We start from the raw sequence: 24,125 nt of genomic DNA on the forward strand, positions 1-24,125 counted from the left end.
ATACCTTGGTCAATATGTATGCTGTATGTGGTGCAGTTCAAAGAGCACAAAACGTGCCTGAGGAGCTTCCTGTCTTGAATGTCGTCTCTTAGAATACATTGATTGCATGATACACACAACAAGAGTAGTGACACAAAGATCTTGGCAATTTTCCACGGATGCAAAGTGAGGGCCTTTGTCTAGATGCAATCACCTACGTGTGCATGTTGAAGGCATGTGGCTCTACGCAAGATGTTGATATGGGCTTAAAATTTGCTATGATATTGCTAGTCAAGGGATGTTGCCAAAAATTATTGTGCTTGGCAACGCTTTGGTCCATACGTATGCTCAATGTGGTGCACTTCAAAAAGCACAAAACGTGCTTGAGGAGCTTCCTATCTCGATAGGAGGCAAGGTCTCTCCAGATACAATCACTTACACCAACTGAGGCATCTCGAAGGCATGCGAGTCAGCAAATGCAATTGCAAGCAGGGTCTCTCTCTAGATGCAATCACCTACACAGCCATAGATGCAATCACCAACGTAGGAATCTTGAAGGCATGCAACTCTATGCAAGACGTTGATATGAGCTTAAACAATCACTCTGATATTGTATGTCAAGGGTTGTTGCAAGAAAATGTCGTGCTTGGCAATGCTTTGGTTGGTGCGTATGCTAAATGTGGTTTACTTCAAAAAGCACAAAACCTGCTTGAGGAGCTTCCTGTCCCAAATGTTGTCTCTTGGAGTGCATTGATAGCAAGATACACACAACAAGAGAGAGGCCAAAAAGCTCTTGAGAAGTGTAGTAGCCAATGAAGAGGATGTGAGGGCTACCCAACAAATTCAAGACCAGATCCCTCACTATGGTAGAAGAGAACATTATGCTTAGAACAAGAGAGGAGAACATAATGAAAGAGCATGACAACCTCAAAAGAGAGCTGCAAAGGTATATTTAGAGAGTAAAAAGTATTGAGAGAGAGCAAGAAGCACAAAGAAAAATCCTACAAGAAGCTGAAGCTGAGAGGGATACCCTGACACTCTAGATAGCGGAAGTGTGAAAAGAGATTGTAAATCTAAAAAAGGGAATAGAAAAGATTGAAGATGAGCCGAAATCATCTCGAGAAAAAATCATGGAGCTGAAGGATAAGTTAGAGCTCCAAGAGCTAACAATACAAATATTGAGAGGAACCCCAAGTGCTATTAGTGCAAGTGCAGGAGCAGACAATCAGGCTGTACAAACCTTGGAAGCCCAAGTCAGAGCTCTGCAAAGGGAATTAAAGTTGGAACAAAGGTAGAGAATCCGTATTGCAAAAGGATCATTGACAGCTGAAGAAAGGGTAAAAGAACAACAACAAGAGCTCCAAAAAGAGAACGGCGAGCTAAAACAACAATTGGAGATGTTGTAGGACCTGCTAGTCAACAATGCAAAAGATGCAACAAGAAGAGACAAAAAGGTGCATCAGGAGCTAGCAAACCTAAGGAAAGAAGTAGAGCAGGCACAGGGCCAAACTACAGACTCGAGTCCAAGTGACTTTAGAGTCAACGCTCAGCAAGAGCCTATGGAGCTCCCAAAAATTTCAGATGAACCCATATTGCATTAGGAGAAATCTGGACCCCAAAGGGGCCCAGAGAGGTTCAATATACTAAAATAAAAGATATAGATTCTTGAAAAAATGGATCATATGAACTAGAAAAAATTAATTGTGAGAAATCTCATTGCAAATTCTACAAGTTTTCAGACTTTATCTAAAGGCTCAATATTTTTTTAGAAAGGGATAGGATGCGTATGAGCTACTAGATGGAGGAGAGGATCACTCCAAAGAGGGCTAGAGCCTCGACCGCGAGACTGATCCGGGTAGCATTCCTACTGGTGAGAGTGTTTGTGCACTTGAGTAGCGGCAAATCCTAGCCCCATATCAACTCCATGTGGATCTTTAGTCTTTAGAATTTTGCGAAGTAGGGCCAAAAAGCTCTCGGCTATTTTCAACGCATGTAAAACGGGGGTCTCTCTCCAGATGCAATCACCTATGCGTGCATCTTGAAGGCATGTGGCTGTACGCAAGATACCGATATGGGATTGAAAATTCTCTTGAATAGGAGATGTTGCAAAAAATAGCCGTTCTTGGAAATTCCTTGGTGGATATGTATGCCAAATGTGGTGTTGGATGTTGTCTTTTGGAACGATATGGTTGCAGGATATTCCCGACAAGGGCCATGCCGGGAGCTGTGTGCTATTTTTTGCAAATACTTGAGGAGCTTACTATTCGGAACAGCGTCAACTGATTGCGGGATATGTGCAATAAGAGGAGGGCCAAAAAGATCTTGGCTATTTTCAACAGATGTAAAGCAAGGGCCTCTCTCTAGATGCAATCACATATGCATGCATCTTGAAGGCATGTGGCTTTACAGAAGATGCCATATGGGCTTGAAAATTCACTTTAATAGGGGCTATTGAAAAAAATTGTCGTGTTTGGCTCAATATGTAATGCCAGAAGTGGTGTGGGATGTTGTCTCTTAGAATGCTATGATTGCAGGATATGTCCGACAAAGGGCCACCTCGGGAGCTATGGGTTGTTGATATGGGCTTAAAAATTCACTCTCATATTGTTAGTCAAGGGCTATTGCAAGAAATTTTCGTGCTTGGTAATGCCTTGGTTAAAATGTATGCTATATGAGGTGCACTTCAAAGAGCACAAAACGTGCCTGAGGAGCTTCTTGTCTTGAATGTCATCTCTTAGAGTACATTGATTGCATGATACACACAACAGGAGTAGTGACACAAAGCTCTCGACTGTTTTCCACGAATGCAAAGTGAGAGCCTTTGTCCAGATGCAATCACCTACGTGTGCATCTTGAAGGCATGTGGCTCTATGCAAGATGTTGATATGGGCTTAGAATTTGCTATGATATTGCTAGTCAAGGGTTGTTGTGCCAAAAAATATTGTGCTTGGCAACGCTTTGGTCCATACGTATGCTCAATGTGGTGCACTTCAAAAAGCACAAAACATTCCTGAAGAGCTTCCTGTCTTGATGGTAGGCAAGGTCTCTCTAGATACAATCGCTTACACCAACTGAGGCATCTCGAAGGCATGTGGGTCAGCAGATGCAGTTGGCAGGGCCTCTCTCCAGATGCAATCACCTACGTAGCCATCTTGAAGGCATGCGGGTTAGCAGATGCAATCACCTACACAACCATAGATGCAATCAGTGACGTAGGCATCTTGAAGGCATGTAGCTCTACGCAAGACGTTGATATGAGCTTAAATAGCCACTCTGATATTGTATGTCAAGGGTTGTTGCAAGAAAATGTCGTGCTTGGCAATGCCTTGGTTGATGCATATGCTAATTGTGGTTTACTTCAAAAAGCACAAAACCTGCCTAAGGAGCTTCCTATCCTGAATGTTGTCCCTTGGAGTGCATTGATAGCAAGATATGCACAACAAGAGCAAGGCCAGAAAGCTCTTGACTACTTAAAAATTCGCTCTGATATTGTTAGTCAAGGCCTGTTGCAAAAAATTCTCGTGCTTGGCAATGCCATACTTGATATGTATGCTAAATGTGGTGCACATCAAAAAGCACTGAACGTACCTGAGGAGATTCAAGTCTCAATGGAGGTCAGGGTCTCTCTAGATGCAATCACTTATGCCTACACAGGCATCTCAAAGGCATGTGGGTTAGTAGATGCAATTGCAAGCAAGGTCTCTCCCTAGATGAAATGAACTATGCCTACGCAGGTATCTATAATGCATGTGGGTTAGTAGATGCAATCACCTATGCAGGTATCTTGAAGACATGCAGGTCAACAGATGCAATCACCTTTGTAGCCATAGATGCAATCACCTACGGAGGCATCTTGAAGGCATGTGGCTCTACGCAAGATGTTGATATGGGCTTAAAAATTCACTTTAATTTTGTTAGTCAAGGCTTGTTGCAAGAAATTGTTGTGCTTGGCAATGCTTTGGTCGATACGTATGCTGAATGAAGTGCATGTGCAAGAGCTTGTGTGTGTGCGCAGCAATGGAGAAGAGAGAAGAAGAGAGGAGACACAGGTTTGGGTGGACTCCAAACACAATAGTGTTAGGGTTATGAGTCCTTATCCCACTTAAAAGGACAATGTGCCTTTAAGATGGGGCGATAATGTACATATACATACAATACAGGTAGACAGTGACCATGACCATCTACCCAATGCCCATGAGTGCTCGACAATGTCCAAACCGCTCTGAAGGTAAGCCCTTTGTTAGAAGATCAACAAGATTCTCAGTCGTGTGCCCGTGGTGTGAATCTTGGCAAGCTACAATCGCTTGTCCTCAAGCACCTCACGAATGAAGTGATACTTCACATCCACATGCTTTGTCTTTGCATGAAACACTGGATTCTTTGCCAATTGTATAGCACTTTGGCTATCACAATGTAGCACAGACATCTCAACATTGATTCCCAAGTCTCCCACTAGACAACCAAGCCATATAGCTTCCTTGCAAGCTTCTGAAGCTGCAACATATTCAGCCTCTGTAGTAGACAAGGTAACACAATCTTGCAAACAAGAACGCCATGAAACTGCACCTCCAATGAATTCAAATACATAGCCTGAAGTGGAGCTTCTCTTGTCCAAGTCTCCTGCATAATCTACATCCGTGTAACCCATTACACATGCTTCCTTTCTTCAAAATCAAATGCACATGTCTTTTGTACCATTCAAATATCGCATAACCCCTTTCATTGCCTCCCAAAATTTTTTGCCTGGATTTGACATATATTTGCTAACAACTCCCACTGCAAAAGCAATATCATGAAATGTAGCAATCATAGCATACATCAAACTCCCAACTGCAGATGATATGGCACTTGTGCCATTTTAGCCTTTTCCTCTTTAGACTTAGGGCAATCATTTTTAGAAAGTTTCACATATGGAGGCAATGGAGTACTCAATGTGTTCCCCCTCTCCATATTGAAACGCTTGAGAACTTTAGCAATGTACTCAAATTGAGACAAATAAACCAATTTCTTGCATCTGTCTCGCCTAATGCGCATGATAAGGATATGGCTTGCTTCACCCATGTATTTTATTTCAAAGTTTGCATGTAACTATGACTTCAAGACTGAAATCTCATCCCTGCATTTCCCGGCAGTTAACTTATCATCCACATAAAGGATCAAAATCAGCAAACTACCATCTTTAGCTCAATTAGTGTAGAGGCAATGGTCCATGTCGCTACGTTTGTAGCCTTTAGAAAGCATGAACGAGTAGAATTTATGATAACACTCCCTTGATGACTATTTTAGACCATAAAGAGTCTTTTCTAACTGACACACCAAGTCTTCATTGCCCTTCTCAACAGAGCCTTCTGGCTGCTGCATATAAACTTCTCCTTGAAGATCACCATGCAAGAACACCGTCTTGACATCCATTTGGTCAGGTTCCATGTCTTCTTTCGCAACCAACACAGTACACACCGTAGAGTCGTCATCTTGACAACCGAAGAAAAGATCTCATCAAAGTCAATAACCTACTGCTGCTTAACTCCTTTAGCAACAAGTCGTGCCTTGTACTTGGGTTTATTATCATGACGTGTAATTTTCTGCTTATACACCCATTTGCATGGTAATGCCTTTTTACCTTTAGGCAATTGAACCAACTTCCAAGTTTGATTCTTATGCAACGAGTCCATTTCTGATTGCATAGGTTTCTCCCACTTTACCTTGTCATCCATTGACATGGCTTCCTTATAGCAAGAAGGCTCTCTGCAATTTGTCAACATAATGTAGTCCAATGAGGGAGTAAATCTATTAGAATGCCTTGAAACTCTTGTAGACCTTCTAGTTCATGCTTGAGCCGGTTGTCCCTCAACAACATCTTGTACTAGAGGAGAACGTTGTCCTTGTTGTCTGACATTAGGTACTTCAGCCCTATTGTGAACAACACCATCTTAGATAACTCTCCTGACCTCCACTGTATGCACAGGCTTCGTATGCATCTTTTCTTCATTGAAGTATACGTCATTGCTGCGAACTATCTTTTTAGCTTTAAAATCCTATGACAAAAATCCCATCTCGCCAGGATTGCCATAGACAAGAAATATGTATTTATTTGACTTAGGAGCCAACTTGCTTCAAAACTCCTTTAGAAAATGGAAATATGCTTCATAGCCAAAGACTCTAAGATGCTTGTAAGAAGGTGACTTCCCAGACCAAATCTCTTCAGGTACCTTCTCATCTAAAGGCTTGTTAGGAGATCTATTAATAAGATGGACAACAGTTGCTAATGCTTCCACCCAAAATCCATTTCGGCAACTTTGCATTAGACAACATGCTATGTAACTTCTCTTGTATGGTACGGTTCATTCTCTCAGCAACACCATTTTGTGGAGGGTTATATGGAGCAGTCAACTCTCTTTTGATGCCTTTGAAACCACAAAATTTTTGAATGGCTTTAGTGACATACTCACCACCATTGTCTGACCTTAAGCACTTGAATTTCTTGCCAAACTGATTCTCCACTAATGCTACAAATTCTGAAATTTTGAAAGAACTTCATCCTTCTTCCTGAGAGGATATACCCACACTTTTTGTGAGAAGTCATCGATGACTGTAACAAAGTATAATAAACCTCCTATAGATATGTTAGGCATAATTCACACACATCACTATGCGCTAACTCTAATAGCTCACTTTTCTAAGTGCTTCCCCTTTTGTGTGGTGACTGTGTTTGTTTACCATAAAGACAATGCTCACAAACTAAAAGTCTGAGAAATTGAAGTCAGGAACATAACCAAAACGAGACAATATTTTCATTCCTTTTTGAGACATACGTCCTAACCGGCGATGCCACAAAGAAACACTTGGATGCTTGGTTACACAAATTACATGGTTTTTAACATTGGATACATGTAGCATGTACAATGTCCCAGACTTTGAACCATGTGCTACCACTAAAGAACCTTTGGTGATCTTCTATGAACTATCACCAAATGTGTAGTATTATCCTGCGTCATCCAATTGTCCTGTACTAATCAAGCTTTTGGTAAGCTTTGGCACATGTATCACATTCTTGAGCATGAATGAAGAACCATTCTGAAATTTCAGCTGCAAATCACTGACACCAACTATGTCACAAGCAAAATCATTGCCAAGACGAACATGACCTTTACGGGCTGCATCATATGTATTGAACCACTCTCTGTGAGGAGTCACATGAAATGATGCACCCGAGTCAAGAACCCACTCCTGTAAAGCATAGTCATCAGTGGCAACCAAAAATGCTGAATCCATGGCATATGTGAGATAAATGTCTCCATCAAAATCTTCAACCAAAATATTGTTGATCTCTTCAATCTTTATACTGCTTTCCTTCGTCTTGCCTTCTTCCTGCTTCTTGTCTTTACCTTTCTCTTGTTTCCACTTTTGACAATCTTTCTTCATATGACCCTTTTTGTGACAATGATCGCACTCAATGTCTTTTTGGCCACAAGATTTGCTACAAGATTTTCCTCTCTGATCCTGCTTGCCCTTTTCCTGTGATCGACCATGAAGAAGGAGAGCATTGCTAGTACCACGAGAAGCATCAAGATTCTTCCTGCTAACCTCTTCAGTAAGCAAACTGGCCTCAACATTAGCACATGTTAAACCATTAGGAGGTGTTGAGTTACTTATGGCTGTGCGAAAAGTATCCCAACTTTCTGGCAATGTAACTAGCAAGAACATTGCTTTGACCGAATCGTTGAAATTGACTCCTTGTGTAGAAAGCTGACTGAAAATTGTGTTGAACTCTTTGAGATGGTTTCACATGGGTGTTCCCTCATCCATCTTCAAATCAACTAACTTTTTTAGCCAATAAACCTGTGATGCTGCACTTTGATTCTCATACAGGTCATATAACTTCTTTACAGCTCATAGCTAGTCTTTTCCATGTTCACAATGAAGTATACATTCTTTGACAAAGTCAGCATGATGGTGGACCTGGCAAGCTCATCCAACTGCTGCCAATTATATTCATCCATATCCTTAGGCTTTATCCCCTTCATCTTTATCGGCCAGATCTGCTTCTTCTGTACTAAGACATTATAAATTTGTTCCTTCCAAAATGGGAAGTTAGTGCCATCTAACTTCTCAATGTTGAACAAAGAGTTCTTCGATGATGAAGCCATCACTCGATAAGGAACAAAAGTGATAGATTTGCTGCACTAAAGAAGATGATAGAAAACCTAAAAAATTTCGGCAGATTCTCCCTTGCAAAACTGACTTCTGAACCCAAAACAAATGTGTACAATGACTGAAACACTAATCAAAATGGCTAAACTGGCAAGATAGAATCTCAAAGTACTGTCACTGTCAGCGTCTCCAACTCTAGAAGAGTGTCTGTAACCAACTGAACGCTATTAAAACACATACGCATAAAGATGACAACAATGCAAACAATGGTGGGTCAACAGATGCACACCAATACTACACTAGCTGCATAAACATACATCCTATGTCGATGCCAAACTATGAGGATGTCAGGGTCTCACTCAAAAACCTGTATCACCAAAAGGATCTCCACATTTGAGAATCCCCCTGCTCAATAGAACCTTACCACAACCCTCAACAATAGGCTTTGCATATTTCCATCACAATACATAAACCGCATAAGATCTTACATCAACCACAGAAACCCTTTTTTGTAACCGTTCTGGCGGTTTGTCTGATTTAATAGACCCTCAAGATCTTACATCAAATATGCATGTGACAGAGATTGTAGAAAGAGTCTACAACGAAAACCTGTACGCAGAAAACCGACGAAGGTAGACTACCCTGCTGTTTGAACTAAATATCTCTCAAACCGTGCAAAGTCTGCTAAAACTTCCTTCTGCAAAGTTGTAGACCATGCAAAAACAATTGGAAATCATGGGAGTGGACATGAAATAAGTTGTTTTTACAAGTCAAAACAAATTTATAAAAATCTTTAGCTTGTACTTCATGACCTACGGGCGTTTAAGTGATGTTTCTCAAAATTGGTGAAGATTTTGAGAAAACTTTCTTCTACATAGTTGAAGAGGACAAAAAAATGGTCAAGAATTGAGGGAATCTGCTTGACTAAAAACGTTTTAATAGGCCAAAATAGATATGAAAATACGTGTTGCAGTTTTTGTTGCTTCTTCGTTTGCTTCCCCGCTGAGCTCCAATGGTGCTCCCAATCCCAGAGCTCTGATAACACTTGAAGTGCGCGCGCGTGTGTGTGTGTGTGTGTATCAATAAAGAAGAGAGAGGAAGACATGAGACACATGTTTGGGTGGACTCCAAACACAATAGTGTTAGGGTTATGAGTCCTTATTGTTTCATGTAGAATGAATGGTCGGTGTTAGCTCCCAATTAGTCTCCGACCACCCAACACTTAGGCATGGCACATTGGGCTTTACCACTTCAACACTAAATGTGGTGCACTTAAAAAAGCACAAAATGTGCTTGAGGAGCTTCCTGTCCCAAAGGTCGTCGCTTGGAGTGCATTGATTGAGAGATACGCACAACAAGAGCAAGTTCAAAAAGTTCACGGCTATTTTCAGTAGTTATAAAGCGAGGGCCTCTATCCAGATGCAATTACATATGCATGCATCTGTTAGTCAAGGGCTGTAGAAAAAAATTGTCCTGCTTGGCAACGCCTTGGTTGATACATATGCTAAATGTGGTCCACTTTAGAAAGCACAAAACGTGCCCGAGGAGATTTCTTTCTCGAATGCTCTCGACCAAATAGGGTTGCAGCATGAGCAAATAGCAAGAGGGGTCGACCAAGAGAGAGAGGAGGCTGATTTTCTCAAGGCATTATCCACACACACTCACACAAGTCTATGTGTGAAGCAAGAAGAATCTCTCTCTCTCTCTCTCTCTCTCTCTCTCTCTCTCTCTCTCTCTCTCCTTCTCAAGCTTTAATGGAAAGCTTATCACCTACTCCAAGCTTGTGAGAAGGGAGGCCTACACCAACAACTCTTTCCTTTGTGATGAAAATCCAACCAAGAGCCAAGCTGCAATGCATACTCATTTCCTCTACCATGCTAATTACTAAGCTAAGCTATGCTAATATGAGTGATTATGTGAGGAGATGTACATCTTTCTCATAAGACTACTCCTTCCTCTCAATCTACTCTCATACCCCGCTAGCTCTCACAATCTTCGAAGGTGTGTGAGGACTTGAGTCTGAGACCGTGAGGGAATTGATGTTGTGTTTTATAAGTGTTTTTCTTAGTGCTTGAAGTTTCTATCTTCATTACACTAGCTAGGATTGTAGGAACACAAAGAATTGTATTGTAAAATGTCTCTCTAGTGGGAGAAACCATAAAACAAAGCCTTTTGGAGGGGGGGACCGGCCCCATGAAAATCCGGTCCTCAACTGTTGTCTATAGCTTAATTTCTCTCTCTTTTTGAAGTATTTTTTATGCTATCTAACTAGGTGTTATGCTTTTTGTTGCTCTCTCCACCCAAGCACTCTTGTTATCCTCATTAGGAATCTATTCTAATGAAATGCTCACTATGTTCATGCTATTTTCCGCTACACACAAGTTACTAGGCCATTAAATGTTACATCGGTATCATAGCACAAGGTTTCTCTTTTCTTGCTCAAGAAGGGAGGTCCTCGACCTAGCTATAAATGGTTGGTATTATTAATTGCATGTGAGTAAGTAGAATAGGGATTTTTCAGCCTTGCAGTGCGCTCGCCGTTGTGCAGATAACGGGGCATCACCGTCGAGAGCTATGGTCTTAATAGTGGAGTCCTATGGGGCTTGCCTACGGCTTAACCACTATTGAGCTGTTAGAAGCTTGACAGGAGCCGGTGCTATTTTGGTGTTGAAAAACCCTCTCTTCTATTCCTTGCAATTAATGGTATTCGAGCCACGGGTACAGTAGCTTGAGAGTTTTTTCTAAAGGGGTAAAGAGGAGTAGCAGCTAGGGATTGAAGTGCCAAAGTACACCAAAAAGTTGTTAGAATGGCTGACAATAGTAAAGTGAGTGAAATCAATATTGATAACTTTGATTTTGCTAATGAGCAAGCTACTAATGGTACCCCTATGCTTGTTAACTACCTTGTTTCTAAGCTTCAACAAGCCATGGGCAATCCATCCCTCCAAAGTGAAGTGCAATGGCAGCTTCGTGCTCATGGGATTCTCCAAGCTCCCCACTATGACAAGAGAGCACCTAGGAAGCCTCCTTGTGAGACTTCCAAAAGAGGCCTCTCTCCGATTTGGAAAGAAGAAGAGGATCCATACGAAGGGCTCAAAAATTTGCTCCTTGATGACGCATCTCCTTCCCAAAGGAGACTCAAGAGCTCCCACCGAAGGAACGAGAAAGAAGTGAGTCTCCTGCCACCTTGATGGAGATGGCTCCATGAGGACGGTGGGCTAAACACTCTCCATCACCTCCAAAATAGAGAAGACCATCACACACTTCTCCACACCATACTTCAAAGAGGGATGACAAAAAGCAAGAGAAGAAAAAGGCGAGAAAGAGGACACCCTCTTCTCCATCTTCTTCATCCTCTTCCTCTTATGAAAGTGATGATGCAAACAAAGAAGATCAAGGCAAGAAAAATGCAAGAAAGAGTTCACCCTCTTCTCCATCTTCCTCAAATTCTTCATCTTCTAAAGAAAGTGATTCTGCAACTTAAAAACTATAAAAAAGAAGAGGCCATAGGAAATCCTATGCCACATGGAAGAGGTCGTCCAAGCTCAAGAAGTTCAAAGAGGGAGGAAAGAGCATCTCTTTCCTTACCTACGATGGCACCTTTGGTGCTACGGACAAAGTCTTGGCCTTTATCCAACAGTTCAATGCGGAGTTTGGAGATGAGGGCTTCACGGAGTCCTCTAAGCTACGCCATGTCGATATGCACTTTCAAAAGTCCGCCAGACAATGGTGGTCTAGCCTACGGGCCAACGTGAAGCTCCACAAACATGGAAAGCTTTAAGAGCTTCCATTAGGAAGCAGTTTTTGGCCATCGATGCCAAAGACAAAGTACTCACCGAATGGCGAAGCTTAAAGCTCTCTCCCTACGAGTCCATTCACAATATGTAGACAAGTTTTGGGACTTAGAACTCAAAGCCATTGTCTTCAAAAAGTTGGATTTTGGAGAGCAAAAGCAACATATCGGCATTTATACACCATACTATGGTATCTTCTCGAATCAATTTCCAAACAAGGGCTAAGAGAAATTCTAAGCCCATAGAAAACAAGGGTTCCAATGAGCCTAAGGGGAAGGACAATGTCCAAAAGTCTCCTAAGGGCAATTCCAATAACCACAAAACTAAGGAGAAGGGAGTTTACAAAGGCAAAAAAAAAAAACTCTCTCTTGAAGAGTTTGAGCGTTATCGGTGCAAGAATAACCGTTGTTTCAAGTGCGATGAGCAAGGGCATGTGTATCGTGCTTGTCCCCAAAATAACAACCGCCATGAGCCTTCTAGAGCTACCTTGGTTGAAATCCAAGAGGAGGATACTCACCACAATGGATCTCCTCTATGCCATGTGGGCAAAGGTAAGAGAACGTGATGCTTTTATTCTCTTTGACCCTGGTTCTACACACAATTTCATATCCACAAAGTTGGCCACCAAGCTAGGCATACAAGCATACGAGATAGGAGATGTCCTACCCGCCGCAGATGGTGCTTTCAAGGGGCAAGAAGCTTCAGTCACTCCCTTAATCGGGAAATTGAGGCTCCATGTCCAAAGCTATGTGGACAAAGAGGATTTCTTTATCTCTCCTCTGAAGCATGAGGATGTAATCCTAGGGGCACCATGGTTTGATTGCATGGCTACCAATGTTAAATTCCCTGAAAGAAAAATCTACTTTAGGTTCAGGGAAAAAGATATGTACATAGATGCTAAGGAAATGGGTAACACCATACCCATTGTACATACATAGGCTTTCAATAAGTCAATAAAGAGCTCTATTTTCGTGTACATAATTTTTATTAAAGATTCTCAAAATGAACCTAATGCTTTAGCAAAAGAAAATATAAACAACCACAAGGAACTAGAGTTATCCAATTTTCTCAAGGGGTTTCAAGATGTCTTTATTGACGACATCCCTTGTGAACTACCTCCTACACGAGGCAATGATGACCATGCAATTGAACTTCTTCCAGGAAGTTCACCGCCTAATAAACCTCCTTATAGAGTTTCTCAAGCTCAACAAGAGGAGATTATGCGGCAAGTGCATGAGCTAGTAGAGAAGGGCATGGTTAGGCCTAGCTCATCTCCATTTTGCTCACCTGTGCTATTAGTGCAAAAGAAAGATGGCACATATCGTATGTGCGTCAACTATAGAGCACTAAATAGGATCACTATCAAGAATAGGTTTCCTGTTCCACGGGTAGGATACCTATTCGATAAGCTTCAAGGGTCCACCTACTTCAGTAGGATTGACCTAAAAAGTGGCTATCCTCAAATAAGGATAGTTGATCAAGACATTATAAAGACCGCATTTCGTACTACGTTTGGTCTTTATGAGTGCATTGTCACGCCTTTTTGCTTGACCAATGCACCAGCCACATTTAATTGCTTGATGGAGAAGCTATTCAGGCCTCACCAAACCTTTAATGGAGTGTTTTTTGATGATATTATCATCTACTCTAATTCACGACATGAACACAAGCAGCACCTCCAGGTAATATTTCAAGTTCTAAGAGAGAATAAACTTTATGTTAATCGAAAGAAAAGTGAAATTTTCTTGCAAGAGATTCAGTATTTAGGTCACATTATCTCTCAAGATGGCATCCAAATGGATCCATCAAAGTTAGAGGTAATAAAAGGATGGCCTAAACCAAGGAATCTTCATGAACTAAGAAGCTTTATAGGTACGTGTGCATACTATAGACGCTTCATAGAAAAGTTCTCACAAATTGCAGGACCATTACATGATGTAACAAAGAAAAATGTTAGGTATACATGGTTTGCCAAGGAGAACAATGCTTTTGAAAAGCTTATCTCTCAACCTGTGCTTACATTGTCGGATCTCTCAAAGCCATTTGAGGTCCAATGTGACGCTTGTGGTGATTGCCTTGGAGCTGTTTTGCTCCAAGAAGGGCACACCATACCCTATGAAAGTCGAAGGCTCGACCTTGTTGAGCAAGCTCTAGGCATATATAAAAAGGAACTCCTTGCAATTCTACATGCCTTAGACTCATGGAAGCAATATTTACTGGGGACTCCTTTCATTTTGCGAATGGATCACCAAAGTCTTAAGTACTTCATGACACAGACCAAGCTTTTTGACAAACAAATGAGGTGGGCAAATTTCCTTTTGCAATTTCATTTTCATATTGCTCAGATTTATGGCAAGCACAATCAAGTAGCCGATGCACTCTCAAGAAGACCGAGAGTGAATGCGGTTTCCATAGCCACTCACAATGATCTATCTTCTTTGATAGATGAGTATGCTATTGATCCCAATTTTAGAGATGTGATTTCAGCCCTTGCACTAGGAAGAAAGAGGAACCATTTACTTTACAATATGGTTATCTTCTCTATGGCAATAGACTATGCATTCTTAACTCACTCCGTGAGAAAGTAATGTATGAATCTCACGCTCCTCCTTATGCGGGGCATAGAGGGATTCAGTCTACCCTAAAGGGGATTGAAACATATTTCTATTGGCCTACCATGAAAGAAAACATACAAGAGTATGTTTGTAATGTGTAGTATGCCAAAAGACAAAGTTTGATAGAGGGAAGCAACTTGGATTGCTTCAACCTTTGCCAATCCCTAATTCACCATGGGAGAGCATATCCATGGATTTAATCTTTAGATTGCCTAAGTCTATCCATGGGAATACGGGAATATGGATGATAGTAGACAGGTTCGATAAACAAGCTCATTTTATACCTGTCAAAAAGACTATCAAAGACCATCAAATGGCAACCCTCTTCATTTCACAAATCTTCAAGTACCATGGCTTGCTAATGTCCATAGTGTTGGATAGAGATCCTAGAATGACTAGTAATTTCTGGAAGGGTCTCTTTGGGAATTTAGGGACAAGGCTAAACTTCTCTTCGGCCTATCACCCACAAACGGATGGCCAAAGTGAAATAGCTAACCTAACAATTCGTGATCTACTAAAAGCCTATGTAACGAAAGTAGATCAAAGATCCCAATGGGAGAGGTACTTACCCTTAGTGGAGTATGCTTACAATAACACTGTACATACTTCCACGGGAAAAGCACCTTTCGAGGTAATTGAGGGAAGATCAAAAAGTCCCCTGCTACTCAAAGTACACGGGAAGATCTTCGCTACAGATGAGTATATTCGAGACCTACAAGAATCTTTCCAAAATATTAAGGATGCCATCTCTATCTCACAGCAAAGGCAAAATGCTGCTGCTGACAAGCACAGAAGAGCCCAAGCCTTTATAGAAAATGATTGGGTCTTACTCAAATTTCCCAAGGCTCGATTAAGACACATGATGGGCAAGAATCCTACGAGACATCAAAAGTACTATGCCAAGTTAGCAATAAGGTACTATGGTCCCTTTCAGATTCTTAGGCCAATCATGAAATGGCCTATCAACTCAAGTTGCCCAACCATTGGCTCATACACAATGCTTTCCATGTGAGCCTAATAAAGCCTTACAAAGGAGAGCCACCTCAACCAACTATTGAAGACCCACCAGATATCGAGGAGCTGTAGCCCGAGTCCATTCTCCGACATGAAGACAAGGTACTAAGTGGCGGTAAGACTATCCGACGATATCCTATTAAGTTTAAGAATTATCCTTTTGAAGATACTGGATGGATGCAAGGCATACAACTAAAGGATAACCTAAACCTTGTCAATGCTTACAATGCTTCCATAGAGTAAACAAATGTACAAATGTTTGAAATGAACAAAGTTTTTGTCTTATAAGACTCTCTTTTTCTTTATCGTGCACAAAAATGAAGTATTATGCATGCTTAGATCAAGTTTGCGGAGACGACGTCCCCAAACACCAAGTAGAGCTTGTCACTCTACTATGCAAGATTGATAGGACTAATGTGCAGACATGCGTGCGGCAGCTTAGGCTCTCAAGTGCCAAATGGACTAGTCATCCATTCTGGAACGATGTCGTAGGGTAACATATGGATCCTCTACCCGCTAGGAAAAGGGCTGATGAATATGCTTTATCTTCTCTACCCCATAGTCGAGGACGACTATGATTTCAAGAGAGAGGTAATGTCCTAATAACTAATATTTAATTCTCCTAAATAATTTTCTCATGTTAAACTCATCTTTTAATATGGGGAAGTACCAGGGGAGAAAAAGCTAGAATATTGGTTAAGTTGACAGACGGGCCACAATAGGTATCCAAAGGAGGGAAAATAGGGATCCAAAGGGGGGGCCATCTGCAAAAGAGCAATGTGCAACAATGGGCTTAAAAGACCCTAAGGTTCAGCTCATTAAGACTTCCAAAATGCTAAGGTTCCAAAATTCAAAGCTTGCGTCCAATGGTTAAGCTTAGGAAATTTGGATGCTTAGTATGTGTGTAAAAAAGTCTTCCCAAGTCCTACAAAGGAGGGGGCGAGCCCAAGAAGTAGGGGATGAGAGAGAAACTCACACACACACACACAAGCTCCCTTTACACAAAGGGAATGAGGGATACATGTCAGCTCCCTAGGCTAGATGCCCACAAGGTGTATTCAAATCCTATTGGATGGCCATGGAGGTGGACCAATGATAATTAGGCTAGATTAAATCTAGTTTAGTTAATTTAAAAACACTTACAATTAAGCTCTCTAGAAGACTATTGGACAGTCTCACAAGGGGTCCAATGAGCATTCGACAGCCCAATGGCTTGCCTTATTCCTATTGGCCAGGAGGCAAAGGGGTCCAATGAGAGTTTAGTTGAATTAATTAATTACCTAAAGCTCTCACAAAAGGGGAAAGGGGGACACATGCCAGAAGGCTATCACTTATGCTTCTTAATATTCATTGGCTAAGCCTGGAAAGGGCCAATAGGGTTGCAGCATGAGCAAATAGCAAGAGGGGTCGACCAAGAGAGAGAGGGGGCTGATTTTCTGAAGGCATTATCCACACACACTCACACAAGTCTATGTGTGAAGCAAGAAGACTCTCTCTCTCTCTCTCTCTCTCTCTCTCTCTCTCTCTCTCTCTCTCTCTCTCTCTCCTTCTCAAGCTTTAATGGAAAGCTTATCACCTACTCCAAGCTTGTGAGAAGGGAGGCCTACACCAACAACTCTTGGCTTTGTGATGCAAATCCAACCAAGATCCAAGCTTCAATGCATGCTCATATCCTCTACCATGTTAACTACTAAGCTAAGCTATGCTAATATGAGGGATTATGTGAGGAGATGTACATCTTTCTTGTAAGACTACTCCTTCTTCCTCTCAATCTACTCTCATACCCCACTAGCTCTCACCATCTTCGAAGGTGTGTGAGGTCTTGGGTCTAAGACCGTGACGGAATTGATGTTGTGTTTAATAAGTGTTTTACTTAGTGCTTGAAGTTTCTATCTTCATTGCACTAGCTAGTATTGTAGGAACACAAAGATTTGAAATGTAAAATGTCTCTTTTGATGGGAGAAACCATACTATAGAGCCTTTTGGAGGGGGGATCGGCTCCATGCAAATCCGGTCCTCAACTGCTGTAATAGCTTAATTTCTCTCTCTTTTTGAAGTATTGTTCATGCTATCTAACTAGGTGTTATGCTTTTTGTTGCTCTCTCCACCCAAGCACTCTTGTTATCCTCATTCGGAATCTATTCTAATGAAATGCTCACTATGTTCATGCTATTTTCCACTACACACAAGTTACTAGGCCATTAAATGTTACATTGGCATTGGTTGATAGCATGCTATTTATCTTGCCAAATATGCAACCCTCTCTCTCTCTCTGTCTCTCTCTCTCTCTCTCTCTCTCTCTCTCTCTCTCTCTCTCTTCCTTTGTGTATTTTCCTATTGTTGTCTTTGTTTTTCGCCCACACCCAAGCCATCACATGTTGCCAGTTGCATCTGCACGTTGCTGATTGCCCTATTGTTGTCGTTGTTTCTTGCCCAAACCAAGCTAGCACGTGTTGCTTGTTGCACCTCCTACTTCCCTTCTATGCCAGCAAATCCTAGCCCTCTAACCACCCCCCCCCCCCCCCCCCCCCCCCCCCCCACCCCACACACGCACACACACTTTCCTTTATGAAGGTACCACATTGAAGCATCCCCCTCCCCCCAATGTTGACATGCCAAATAATGATGCGAAGGAGAAGGCCACCAAGCCCGACGATAAGGCGTCATCCTACATTGTGGACTACCTCAACATCATTGCCAATTGACTATACAAGTTTGAGAAAGTGGTCAAAGGATTGACCAAGGAGAAGGAAGCATTGAAGAAGGAGAAGAAGAAGTGGGAGTAGAAGAGAGAGAAGGAGAAACAGGAATGGAAGAAAGAAAAGGAAGAGCTAAAGGAGAAAATCAAACTCTTGTGTGCCTCATCCCTCACTCTCAAAGAAGGATCAATCAAAATGGAAGTAAAGGAGGCCCTCAAGGAGGAGATCACCAAAGCTCTCACGACAATCATCAATGACAAATTGGAGGCCATTAAGGAAGGATGGGTCAAAGTAGTCAAGAAGAATTAAAAAAAAAGAGGCGAGGGTGGAAGCCCAAATAGATGAGGTGCTCATTATACACACAACCATTGAGGAAGAAAGTATGCAACAAGCCCGTTGCCTCAATGTACAAGTGACCCGCATCAAAGAAGAGGAGGGTTCCACACCCAAAAGCGATGGGAAAGCCTTATGCATGAAGCTCAGGTATAAGGACGATAAGGAGCTACCCGTCTCTAAATCTTGGAGAGCTAGAAAAGACCTACAAAAAAGAACCCTCATCCTGGAATTCACCTCTGAAGAGTCTTGAACCTCATACATCCAAAAGAGGGCCATTTTGAGAGGGCTAGAGAGCCCACATTGTGGTTTGGAGCTGCAATGGGGATCTATGGACACACCCAGAGAAACTTGAGGAGGTGATGAGAGAACAAGACCTCATTCTCCTACTGATAGAGATACATGAGACCCCACAGCGGAGTTTACCAAGGATCCATGTCTTTCAGTGGGAGTCCTCACATTGAGGGAGTACTCGCCAGCACACTACATGAGGGTCGGGGTCGGGTGGCTATAGTCATTAGGTAGAGACTCTAGAGCAGGACACACACTATTGCATGGGACTCATAGGCCCGGTACCTTTGGATTTGCTTTGAACTATCAAAGGATAGGATCATTTACATTGCCCTCCTCTATTGCTTCCCCCCCTCAGGCTTCAGATTTGCTACCACAGAGATGGAGAGTCATGGGGAGGATAGAAGATCCCCATATGCATACCTATCAGATAATATTGGAGTACTCTACATTGGGGGAAGTTTTCTTTACGAGAGACTTCAATGCCAAGACATGTTGTGACCAGTGTGAGACATATGACATAGAGGACCCGATGGCACTACACGCCATATAGGAGGAGACTACCATGAAAGATTAAATGGACACGGCCTGCATCACAAAGTATGGCCACTGGAATTGGAGCTAATCTCTTTAGATAATTGATTCCAGTGTTAGAAGTTTATAGCTATTGGTGATGTGTTAGTTCAAACAGTAGACTGGACAAGGAAATAGAAACTGAACTGGAATACATCTACTGAAATGAGAACCAGACTGAAGCACTGAGAATGATGTTTAGATTCAGATTCAGACTCAGAGAGAATGAGTACAAAGTATGTATGACTGGAATATACTGTATTGCTGTATTTGAGATTACAGATGAAAGATTACAATGAAGATGATGTAGCTCAAGAACAACTTAGGGCTAAGGATTATGAATCAAAATCTTAACAGAGGTATAGCCGACAAATGACTCAATTCCTACCCACGACTTATGCCAACCCGATTACAATGTAATGGGTCCTATTTATATGCTTTGGAAATTACTATGGTAACTGCCGTGCTAATTACTGACTGATCCACTGTGCGTCTCACAAGAGCCGGTTCCCACCTAGTGAGACTGTCTCAACCATCTACATCCTTCCATCCTTTCTTGAATTTTGGCAAGATTCCAAAATTTCTGAGAAAAAATCCACCGTCTGATTCTACTGGAAAGATTGCCATACAAAGATTGCGAGAGGCAGCTGAAAAGGCCAATGTAGAGCTCTCATCATCTACACAGGCTGATATCAACCTTCCAGCTGAGAAGAAGGAAAAATTCTTGACCGAATTCTGAGATGGAACTACCCAGTATCCTTCCACTGAACCCGCTTTCGTTTACCCTTTGGCCTGGATGGCGTCTGAGAAGTCCCAGTGCCAGCATTCTCCTTCTGAATGAGTCTGTAAATGGCCTCCTGCTCAAGCTGATCCCGCCTTTCTGTGGTCATCTCTATTTCATAAGGCGTGAGAGGATGATAGGTTTTGGTGTCGGGATCATAGAGCGTGCGTCTGCCTTTGGTGATCGTAGTTCTGGCCAGTTTGTGACAATGCAAAGCTGTATGGATCCATCCTTCTAAGAGAGGCTGATTGGTTTTGATTCGAGCTTCAAAAAGAATCTCAGCCATCACTCTATATTGCGGTCCTAGGCCTGGTTTAGCCGTAATGTCCTTCTCAGGCAGTTTAGAGGACTCAACTGTGAGTTGCAGCAGTTGGTTGGTGATCTTAGTGAGGCCTCTGATCTGAATTTTCCACTGGCCCATACACAATTTGATCCTCTGCACCTCCTCTTTTAGCTCATGAAGATCATTCAGTTGGAGAGCGTCGTTGAATAGCGTTTGGCAAGTTTTCCATTCCACTGTCGATCGCTCATACCAATCCTGAAGTTCATTAGTAATCTTGAAATATGTGAGCCGATCAACTGGTTCTAGACGTTGAGGGTAAAGTGCTGGAACAAATCTTGGCAACTCTGCCTCTCTTGCTGGTAAAGCATACAAGAGAACTGGGGAATCATGCACAAATTCTAAAAAGTTAAGGACAACTCGGTTCTCTTGCTGCATCATTTTTTTGGTTACTCTAACCAGCTGAAACAGTTTTCGGAGAGCAGTTGCTTGTTCTCCCACTGACATTCTAGTTTGAGGTCCCTTGCTGGTGGCAGTCTAGTCTTCAAGAATGGTCCGCACCCTTAATCTGCATTTGCACTAAAACCTCTTTCAATTGATTCTTGACATCCTTCATGCATCTATATGTTGGCTTGTTTCCCAGTAGAAGCTCTAATTCCATTACCAGAGAGCGACAATCTACAATAGACTGTCGTTGCCAATGTGGATTGGTTACTCTCTCTTCAGCAATCATTATCCATTCAGGCACCCTTTCCAACAGCTGTATTGTGCTGGGATGCGCAGGTAATAGACATGCCTCTTGATCATGGAAAGCAACTGATTTCCAATGCTCAAACATTTCCCTGGCTCCGACATACAGTCGTTGAAAGCATTCCAAATCAGATATAAGATCATCATCCTCCAGATACTGCCTGGTTATAGGAGCTTGGATGTCTCAATATCTTGTTTAGCGTGATGAGCTGTAATGAATGTTTCTCATTACCTACTGGTTCCTCAGTCATAGCTTTGCCTTTCCCTTTAACATCCCTGTTGTGTTGTGACTAGTGTGCCGGTGAATTCCCAGTGTTGCTGGGTTGTTTCTCTTCCAGCTGCTGCTGTTTGCTCGACCTCTACCCTTCATGCTGGGTCTGCCTGTGACTGATTTCTTCCAGTCCCTGTACCACTAGTACCAGGTCCTGGAGGTGGAGATGAAGGAGAGGCATCATCGTCATCATCATTATGCCCTTCCTTCTTCTCTACTTCTTCTTCCTTATCCTCATCTTCTTCAATGGTAGTCTCTTGTTCAATGTAATCAAGGATAGCTTGATTTGTTAGAGCACTGTTATATTCAATAACTTTATCTTGCAAATCACCCGGCATCATCTCCATAAGAGACTTCAAGTTATCCATATCAAAAACAGCATTGCCTGATGGATTCAAGATCTCGGCCAGGTTATTATAGATATATCTTTCTGTTAGGGTGGTCTTCAGAGCATTGTGGTGGAGTAGTAAAGGTTGAAATCAAATCGCTTCATTCTTAACATGGTTTCGAACCTATCAGCAGATCGTTGTGCTTCAGCATTTTCTTCCAGTACGGTCTGCATCTCAGACTCTACCTTGGCTAGCTTACTTTGTAATTGTTGCTAAATGGTCCTATTTGAGTGAGCTTCAAGGAGAGTGTGGTGCAAGTTATGGGATGCTCTCGCTTGCTCCAGCTTTTCAATCTGCTCCTCAGCCTCCCTCAATTCAGCTTATACCTTAATTATTTCATCTTCTAACCCTGCAACATCCAGCATTTGTCCCATACAATTGATAATAGTATTCCATGATGACTGAACGAGTACTGAACAACCATCATTAACTGCTGCTGGGTCATAATCAGTTGGCTCATATACTGTGAGACAGGAGCCATATAAGGTAATGCAGCATAATCAGATTTTTGCAACAGGAGATGTCCCTTGAGTGGATGAGTTTGCAATTGTTGTAGCCTGTCTTTCTTGGTCAAGTGCAAGGCCTCTTCACTGTATGGGATGGAGACTTGGCCCAATGGATTTGGAGAAGCTGGGCCTTTGTCCTTATCAACCTGGTCTGCTGATTGATCAGGACTAGCCTTTTCTGTCTGATCTTGGCCACTACTGGTGGCTACTAAAATCTGGCCTGCTGACTGGTTGATTCCACCAGTGGTCTGGTTAGTCTGTTGTTCAGTCTGTCTATCTGGAGTCCTTTCAGTAGACACTGTTTTGACTTGACCTTCCAGCTGCTTCAGGAGAGCACTGCTCTTAGTCAGTGTCGTCCTTGGCTTCTTTGGACTGCCAGGTTCATCTTGTTTAGCCTTCCTTTTTAGTCCAGTAGGAGTTGAATGACTTTATGGCTCTTCTTCATCTGATGACAAGTCGATATTTTTGGATATTGGAAACGGCTTCTGACTCCAAGCCATTCTCACCTGATCATGGGTGTCTGGAGTAGTTGCCTAGTACAAAAATTGCCAAACATACCAAGCCTTGAAGACACTTTGAGATTTCAGCTTGCCAGCTTGCTGAAGCACATTGTGTGACAATATTTGGCAAAGGTTGATAGAGACTTTTGAATCCAGTCTTTTTGCTAAAATCATGGAAAACAGTTTCTCTGACACATATGTCGGGTTATTCTTCAGACTCACAGCCTCAGCCACAAACTGGTAAGCAGCGGGAGCTTCCAGTCCTGCAACTGGAATCCCTTGCGCATTGGCTTTCCTTTTCCTCTTAGTAGCATCATCCTCCTTCAAAGCTGCACTGTAGTTGCCACAGACGGCATGGGCCCATTTGGCATACGGAATGCAAAAGCAATGCTTTCTGGTGTGACAGACACCTTCTGGCCATAAATCACAACACTACCATCTTCAACATTGAAAGAGTCTAAGACTTGCCTTATGATAGCTGTGTCAAACTCAATCCTTGTGGCTTGTAGAACCACACGCAAGTTCCACAATTGGAGTAGAGCCATAGCTTGCTCAGTAAACACATAACGCTGAATTTTGTTGTACGGGATGAGTGGAAGAGTTTCCTTTGTAGCAGTAATAAGAGCTTGGGTTTCGTTGATAGTGTCCTACATCTTTTCTAACAATTTCCTCCTACCCATGCACCGTGAAGATGATGAAGCAAGTGAAGAAGAAGATGACTTACTTGATTCTTCGAAACCGTACCCAAGTGTGGCTTGCAAAGTCAGATGACAATCCACGGTCTCCTCAGAAGATGAGGTTTGCGGTTGCAATGAAGATACTTCAGAGCTCGGCGATGGCGAGTGGACAATAGGAGGTAATCGTCAGGTAGGGGATTTGCGAGGAAAATGCCTACTCGCCTTACTGTTATATGCGTTCGCGCCATAAAAGCTCCACCACTTACCGTTCTTAGACTTTTGTGCACCGCAACTGACGTGGCAGACCTGCATTGGACAAGACTTTCACCCGTCATTGAAATGATTACCAGTGATATTCCATCTGACCGTTTTTCCCACTATTCTGGTCCTGGTATAATTCTGGCTTGGTCGCGCTGGTACTGGTCTGAAACTAGTTTTGAAACTGGCTGCACATGAAAAAGCTCCAAGATAGCTGATTCTGGAATTTCTTGGTCTTCAACGCCCAGATCCTCAGTACCCTGT

Source organism: Adiantum capillus-veneris, chromosome 10 (genome assembly GCF_014529385.1).
Source record: "Adiantum capillus-veneris isolate H3 chromosome 10, ASM1452938v2, whole genome shotgun sequence".
Taxonomy (NCBI): domain Eukaryota; kingdom Viridiplantae; phylum Streptophyta; class Polypodiopsida; order Polypodiales; family Pteridaceae; genus Adiantum; species Adiantum capillus-veneris.